The 7,406-nt window shown below is 34.3% G+C and overlaps 1 pseudogene; it reads right to left on the minus strand.

The window, feature by feature from the left end:
* Positions 1-386: 386 nt before the first annotated feature.
* On the minus strand, positions 387-927 carry LOC123242857 (annotated as a pseudogene).
* Positions 928-7,406: the final 6,479 nt, after the last annotated feature.

Raw genomic sequence — 7,406 nt, forward strand, 5'->3', positions numbered from 1 at the left:
TGGTGCTAACTTTTATATTACAAATCAGAGATTTTTAACCAATGATTTGTGAATGTTTTAAAGATATTTTACAATTAAATATAATTTGACAATTAAAGATATTTTGACATGATATTTCATTGTAATTACTTGCCTACATATGTTACTTTATGAATTTTAAGATGTTATTCTGAGAAATTTTAAGATGTTATTCTGAGAATAGTATTCACTAGATTTCTAAGGTGGTCCAAGATACAAAAAGTTTAAGACACCCTGCTTTAGACAAAATTATGTCAGAAGACAAAAATACTAGATTTTTCTTATATGTCAACTTCTTATTCTTACTCTGGAGAGAAGAGTTACATATTTAGGGTGTCCAAACTCAGTACTTCCATCACCTGAAAGTATTAGGGGAAACTTTGACAACTTTCTCCTACTATATGCTTATCAAATATGTATTCCACAGAACTATTTTCAGGAAATCCCAGTATCCTCAGGTTAATGCTCTAAGCAGTTTGATTATCTTCATTTGTTCATCAAGGAGTTCAGACTCCAATTATTGGCTCTGTACAGTAAGGCAAAAGGGTGGATCTTCATGGCTCTTTGCCTTATTTGTACAGACCCAACAATTCCTCATTAACAGTCTTCTCAACTACAAGAGCTTCATCCTAAGCCTTCAGGCTGTCTAATCAGTCCTTTACCTCTGATATTTTCCAGAACAGGATGTCCTCCCCTTTTGATTAAATACTAAAGAATATTTTCTGCATGTTTCTTCTTTTTAGACGGCTCTCAGAAGAACTTTGAGAAGTGTTCCAGGGCCATATCATGATGGTTAAAATAATAAGCCATGGATAAATAGACATAGCTAGCATGAAACTCCAAATTTATTGTCTTATTGGTAGAAAACTCACAGTTTGGATGGAAATATTGGGACACAGAAGACACCATTTCAATAACACCAAAGTTTATGTTATTAAATCTATAAATCTAATAGATTATTTATAGATTTGGATGTGGCTCATAGCATATCAAATTCTTTGTAATATTGTTATACCATATGTGTAATAAATTTATTGTAAATTGTCTGGGGTTCCCTCAAAATACTACCAGACTGAAACCAGTCATTATTGCCTTGGGCGTATCTATGCTGAGTTGTTTATATTCACAAGACAGGACAGAACAGGAAATGGCAACATGGAAAGCAGAATTGTAAGGGAAGGTAAAGTAGTGAATAGACTTGAGATCACAAGAGGAATAGGAACTAGGTTGGGGGGATAAGGTATATAAGCTTACATGTATAATTTCTATGTCCCCTTTAGGATGAAGGATAAGTTGGGCTATTAGTTTAATGTGGAAGATTTAGGCAAACTCAGAGACTTAACAGGAATAGATATCAGTGCTCAATAGTTCTATTTAGGCAGTAGAAAAGAGGAAAAGGTGGCATATGAATGGATAATCACAGGGCTCAGAGTTCAAACTAACTACAAGGAAACATAAAAGATCTGAGTTCAGAGTAGGCCACTAGTCTATGGTTATTGTGCTTATAACAATGTACTTAAGATATGACAACTTGTTCTAGGATAGCAGCTGTCTTCCCATTGCCTTAATTTTAATCAGCCTCCTTGTTGTGGGCAAATTACATGGTATATGCCACTTTCCAGAGAGAAGCAAGAGTTGAATTGGTCATATGATGCTAATTATAGCAGAGTCCAGGTCCAAGGGACATTCAGTCTTCATAAGTCTTGTAGAGAAAAATCCAACATTTTATTCAAGAATATATCAAAGGCACCCAAAGATCTAAGCTTTGGAGGAAAGAACTCACTATTTGGCAAAAAAAAAAACTTCTGGGAAAATTGGAAAGCAGTATAGCAGAGAATATGCATGGACCAACATCTCACACCATTCACCAGGAGAAACTAAAAATGGATACTTGATATAAACAAAGGTTGGCACCATAAACAAATTAGGGAACATGGAAACATTTCTCTGTCAGACTGATGGATAAGGGAAGAATTTATGACCTACTAGGATATAGAGAACATTATGAAAAATGAAATTGATAATATCAATCATTATTAAATTTAAAAGGTTTTGTACAAATAAAACTAATGCAACTAGTTAGAAGGGAAACAACAAATTTTGAGGGAAGTTGATGATGTCTCTGACAAAAGCCTCATTTCTCAAATATACAGAGAACCAAGTAAAATTTATAAAAATATAAAGTATTCCCAAACTAAAAAATGGTCAAAGCATATGAATGGGCAATTCTTAGAGGAAGAAATTAAAACTATTCATATTCATACGAAAAAATGTTCCAAATCACTATTGATTAGAGAAATGCAAATTAAAACAATTTTGAGATACTATTTCATGTCTACCACATTGGATAACATAACCAAAAGGAAAATGAAAAATGTTGAAGGGGATGTGAGAAAATTGTGTACACTGTTATTGGAACTGTGAACCAATAAAACCATTCTAGAGAGCAATAAGGAACTAAGCTCAAAGGGCAACAAAACAATGCATATTCTTTGACCCAGCAATACCACTACTGGGTCTGTATCCCAAAGAGATCATAGACAAAGGAAAAAATTTACCTGTATCAAAATATTTTAGCAGGTCTTTTTGTAGTGGTAAAGAATTGGAAACTGAAGGGTTGTCTGTCAACTGGGGAGTGGATGAAGAATCTATAGTGTATGGTTGTAACGGAATGCTATTGTACTAAAACGAATGCTGAACAAGATGAGTTCAGAAAAACCTGGAAAGATTTATATTAACTGCTTCAAAGTGAAGTGAAAAGAATCAGGAGAACAATGTACACATAACAGAAATATCATACAATGATCAACTGAGAAGGGCTAACCCATTATCAACAAAGCAAGTCTCCAAGATAACCACAAGGGGCTCATGATGAAAATGTTATCCAAAGCCAAAGAAGTAACTTTTGGAATTTGAGTATAGATCAGAACATGCCATCTTCCCTTTATTTCCTTCGTGATATTTCTATTGTATGTATTGTATGAGTTATTAGTGTCTTCTATCATGACATGAGCAATATGGAAATTTATATTACATGAAAGTATGGGTCTAATCTATAGCAGACTGTTCATTGCCTCAGGCATAGGGGAAGGATAGGGAGGGAGAAAGTCTGAAGTATAAAATGTCAAAAAAACACAATTATTAAAAACTACTTCTACATGTAACCAAAAAAATTTTAAATGGGATAAAAAGGTTTTAGAAAAGGCTATTACCCTAAATGGCCATTTACTCAAAACTAGAATTAATTGTAAAGCATGATGCTGATAGCACCTATTTTCAAAGCAACCCTAAATTCTAGTAAAATTTGTCAATAATAAGGCTTGCAGGGAGCTTTTTCTTGTTTCTCACGGTCATTAGAACCTGGATGGTAAAGAATACTTATTTAATCTACCTCTCTGGACTATTTTTAGGGGCTAATGAGATAATGAATGGGAAAACGCTTTGAAAAGTTATCAGATCAGTTATTCAAATGGAAAGTTTTGTCAGTATTGAAGTCTCATATTAATATTATATCATAGCTTGGAGGTGGCTCTGAGATCTTTTTCTTTCAAATAAAATTAGATTTTATTGATGCCTATTGCCTTCACACCATAGTTACACTTGCCTCAAGCTTAGTTCCTCTTTTATTCAAACAAAAAACCAAAACAATTTAGAAAGAACATCAGCTACAAAAGTAATGGCTGACAATACATAGGATATTGATCCTAATAATCCTCTACTTTTCTGTTATGATGGATGAGGTATGTTTCGTTCTTTTCTCTAGTACCTTCATTAATTTTTGCATTAATAAAGAGATCAATTTCCTTGTAGTGATCTTTTCATTTATATTTATGGATTGTGCTTGTATATATCCACATTTATTCACAAATGTTTTGTATATATATGTCTATCAATGTGTATATACACACATATATCTATTTCTATATATGTTTAGTGCATATTAATATTCCATTACACTCACAGACTATGGTAGGTGTCTTTTTATCCATTTCGCAATTGATGGCACCTATTTTGGTTCCAGATCTACCACAAAGCATGCTTTTAGAAATATTTTTGAAGATATCACACTTTTGGTTCTATCTTTGACTTCTTTGGGAAATGCGCCCTTTGGCAGGGTTTCAGGGTCAAAGGGTAGGCCATTTATTCACTTTTCTTTCATAATTCCAAGTTGAAATCCATTACAGTTTAACTAGTTCACATTACCACCAATAGTACATAAATACCTATGTTCTATATGTCCATCCAACATAAATTATTCCTATTTTTAGTCATGGTTTTCAAATCACATGGAGTGAAGTGAAACCTGAGAGTTGATGTGACTTAGATTTCTCTTATTATTAGTGATTTGAGGCATGTTTTTCTACATTATTTGTTGTTTTCAAATCATCTTTTGAGAGCTATTTCTATCCTCTTACTATTTATTGTGAAATGGTTTTTAATGTCATATATTTGATATATTTTCTATACATTTTGGTACTAGGCTTCAATCATGAGTGTTTGAGGAAAAGGAGAGTTTCCTGAGATGCTGCAGTGAGAGAGAACTAATGATGTGCAAATAACTTGTTCTAAAATAGAGAAGTCATTAGTTAAGTTTTCTCTTGGATAAACAAGGCCTCTATATAAGAAAGGTGATCAAAGAACTTTATAGCTATTTATAAACCTAAGGTTGCCCGTTTAAATATGGCTTTAAAAACAGTTTGTTCAGAAATATTGACTCTTCTGGAAACCATTTTTTTAAAAAATATGTGCTCTAACTCTAACTCCAAGTTCCATGTCAGAGACAAGTTGTAGAACTTGCTGATTGAAAAGGAAGACCACTGGATACAAATTTCAACTGACCCATTTTACAACTTTTTTTTAAGATTCTAACTACGTTAATTTACATCTTGGCATGTCCCCAACTTGATAAACAATTGTTTTTGTCTTAGATAATGCAGATTAAGTTAGAACAACTCAGCATGGTGGACAAGATGCTGAAGATAAGGATATCATTTAGCTTCACAATCAGACCCTAGATCAACAGGTATCAAAATATTGAATTTATGAACTTCTTAAAGACTTCAGGATTGTTTCGCAAATGATATAATCCAGGATACCTATGGGATATACTGTGTTTTGAAGGTTGTCTTCCATTCATCTTTGCTATATAGCTGGACTAGACTATATACTTCATAGATATCCAAGCTGGTTATTATTACTGTCCTTGAGAACTGTTTTGTCAGTCTGGATATTGAGAGAGTAGGAATACTAATCCCAGAAGCCAGTAAATGCTCTGTGTTCTACAGAGTTTCAATTATATGCTTTTGTTTTCTAGGGAATAAAGTCAGTGTTTCATCCATTGTAAGAGGTTGAGGCCTAGAAGAATCTTTCATTTTTGTCCTTTTCCAAGAAAACCTTCAGGACCTCCACCTTTGGCTTGATCATTCTGCCTCTCTGACATTGGGCCTCTTGCTCTAAATACATCCTGACAGCCCCAACACTTAGAAAAAGAACTTTGACTTTGTACTTATTATAAAGTTACTTCATCTTGAGGATCTCAGCTCATAGGATTTCTTAGGTTTTAGGAGTCTCCTTTGTTTGTTCATTTCTTCAAACTCTCCACCAAGGATGATCAATGAAGTTTCCTCTTTATTGTTTTCTTTTAAATTTATCTTGGCTCTATAATAACTGGAATTATTGGCATGCTGATGCCTTAGTACATGAAGGACTACAAGTAGCTACATTGAGTCCTCAATCTTAGATTTAACTTAATATAGCTAACAAATGTAGTTGAGAATAGCTTTATTTTAGTAGTCTAGGAAGTAGTGGCAGAGCTTGTGCTCTTGAATAAGGCAGCTGAACCTGGAATCCTAGTTTCTGTTCCCTACCCCTACATATAATCCTGGATGGAATAGTAAATCTGGAGTCATGGTCTTTTGGCTCTTGCCCTAGTACTAATCTAGGAGGGGGTTGCTGAGGAAAGAGTTGAACTGCTCAATGGTGGTCTTACAGGAATTATGGTGATACTCAAGCTCTGCCTCCTGGTATATTCCTGGTCTGGAATGCCTCCCATGGGACAATTCTTGCTACTGCCTTTAATTCTGAATTCTGAAGTGTACCAAATCAGGAGAACAATGTATACAATGTATACATAACAGGAATATTATACAATTCTGGCAGGATGTTGAAGATGGGGCAAGGAAAATCTCATATCTGAATTTATAGGCTGTTCCTCTTTTGTTTGATGGGGATTATCTCACTGATATTTCCTTTTACCTTTTTTAGTGTTTATTTCTCCTATCTACCTTCTTCTTCATCTGATACTATTTTCCATTCTTCCTGGAGTAGTTTTAGTAAGAGTCAAGTATGCCTGGAACATTTCAAGGCCTGGTAGTATATATTGTTCAAGGCATTTTCAACTCTACTTGGGGTCAGATATAAGAATGCAAACATAGAACGAGGGAGCCATCAGACAATGTGTGCTCAATCCACAATTATAAGAGATTTTCTACCTATACCATCCCACAGGAACATAGGCTTGATGCTCAGGGAAACATTTTAGAGGAAGGAGAAAGGAATAGTATCCTGAGAGTACAGTTTTACTGGTATAGATTTTTAAGATGCACCACGTATCTATCCCATGACCATTAGAGCAAGCCAACACAAAGCAAGGACAAGGAGCACAAGCAGCCACCAGAGTAATCCAGAGTTTGAGGCAGATCTGTTAAAATAGACAAATGGTCAAATCTTCCAACACACCTATGTGTCTTGCTTACTGATTTCGTGCTGTTCTAGGATCTGAATTTTCATTCTTAAAACTTATTCCCCTGTAAAAGAAAAACATACAAGTGATCACATAGTCCAGTGGGGATATGATTAGGGTTTCGATGTTAAAGAATTGCTCTACTGCAAATATGAATAACATGGAAATAGGTTTTGAACAATGATGCATGTATAACCCAGTGGAACTGCTTGTCAGCTCTGGGAGAGGGGAGGAAAGAGTGGTGGGGAGAGGATCATGAATCATGGAACCATGGGGAAATAATCTAAATAAAAAAAATAAATACATAAAAGATTGTAAAAAAAAACCCTCATTTCCTCTTCTATTATAGCCCTTTAGAATTTGTCATTCCAATAAAACCCTTGTATTAACTCAGCCTAACCTTTTGGTTTATTCTAACGTGAAGTGCATTTGGACCTCTTCTCATCCTTTCCCTCCTCTTCATTTTTGTCCAGTCCTCAATATTTGAGATACCACTTTTTTAGACAGGATATATTCATATTGTTGAAAAAAAGTAGAATTAAACTTAGGCATTCATTTCATTAAATCTTATACTGCCTGTACTATGTTTTAAAATATAGCACTCTTTAACAATGCTATACTGTTTTAATTATGAACTCTATTTTTC

Source organism: Gracilinanus agilis, chromosome 3, assembly GCF_016433145.1.
Source record: "Gracilinanus agilis isolate LMUSP501 chromosome 3, AgileGrace, whole genome shotgun sequence".
Taxonomy (NCBI): Eukaryota; Metazoa; Chordata; class Mammalia; order Didelphimorphia; family Didelphidae; genus Gracilinanus; species Gracilinanus agilis.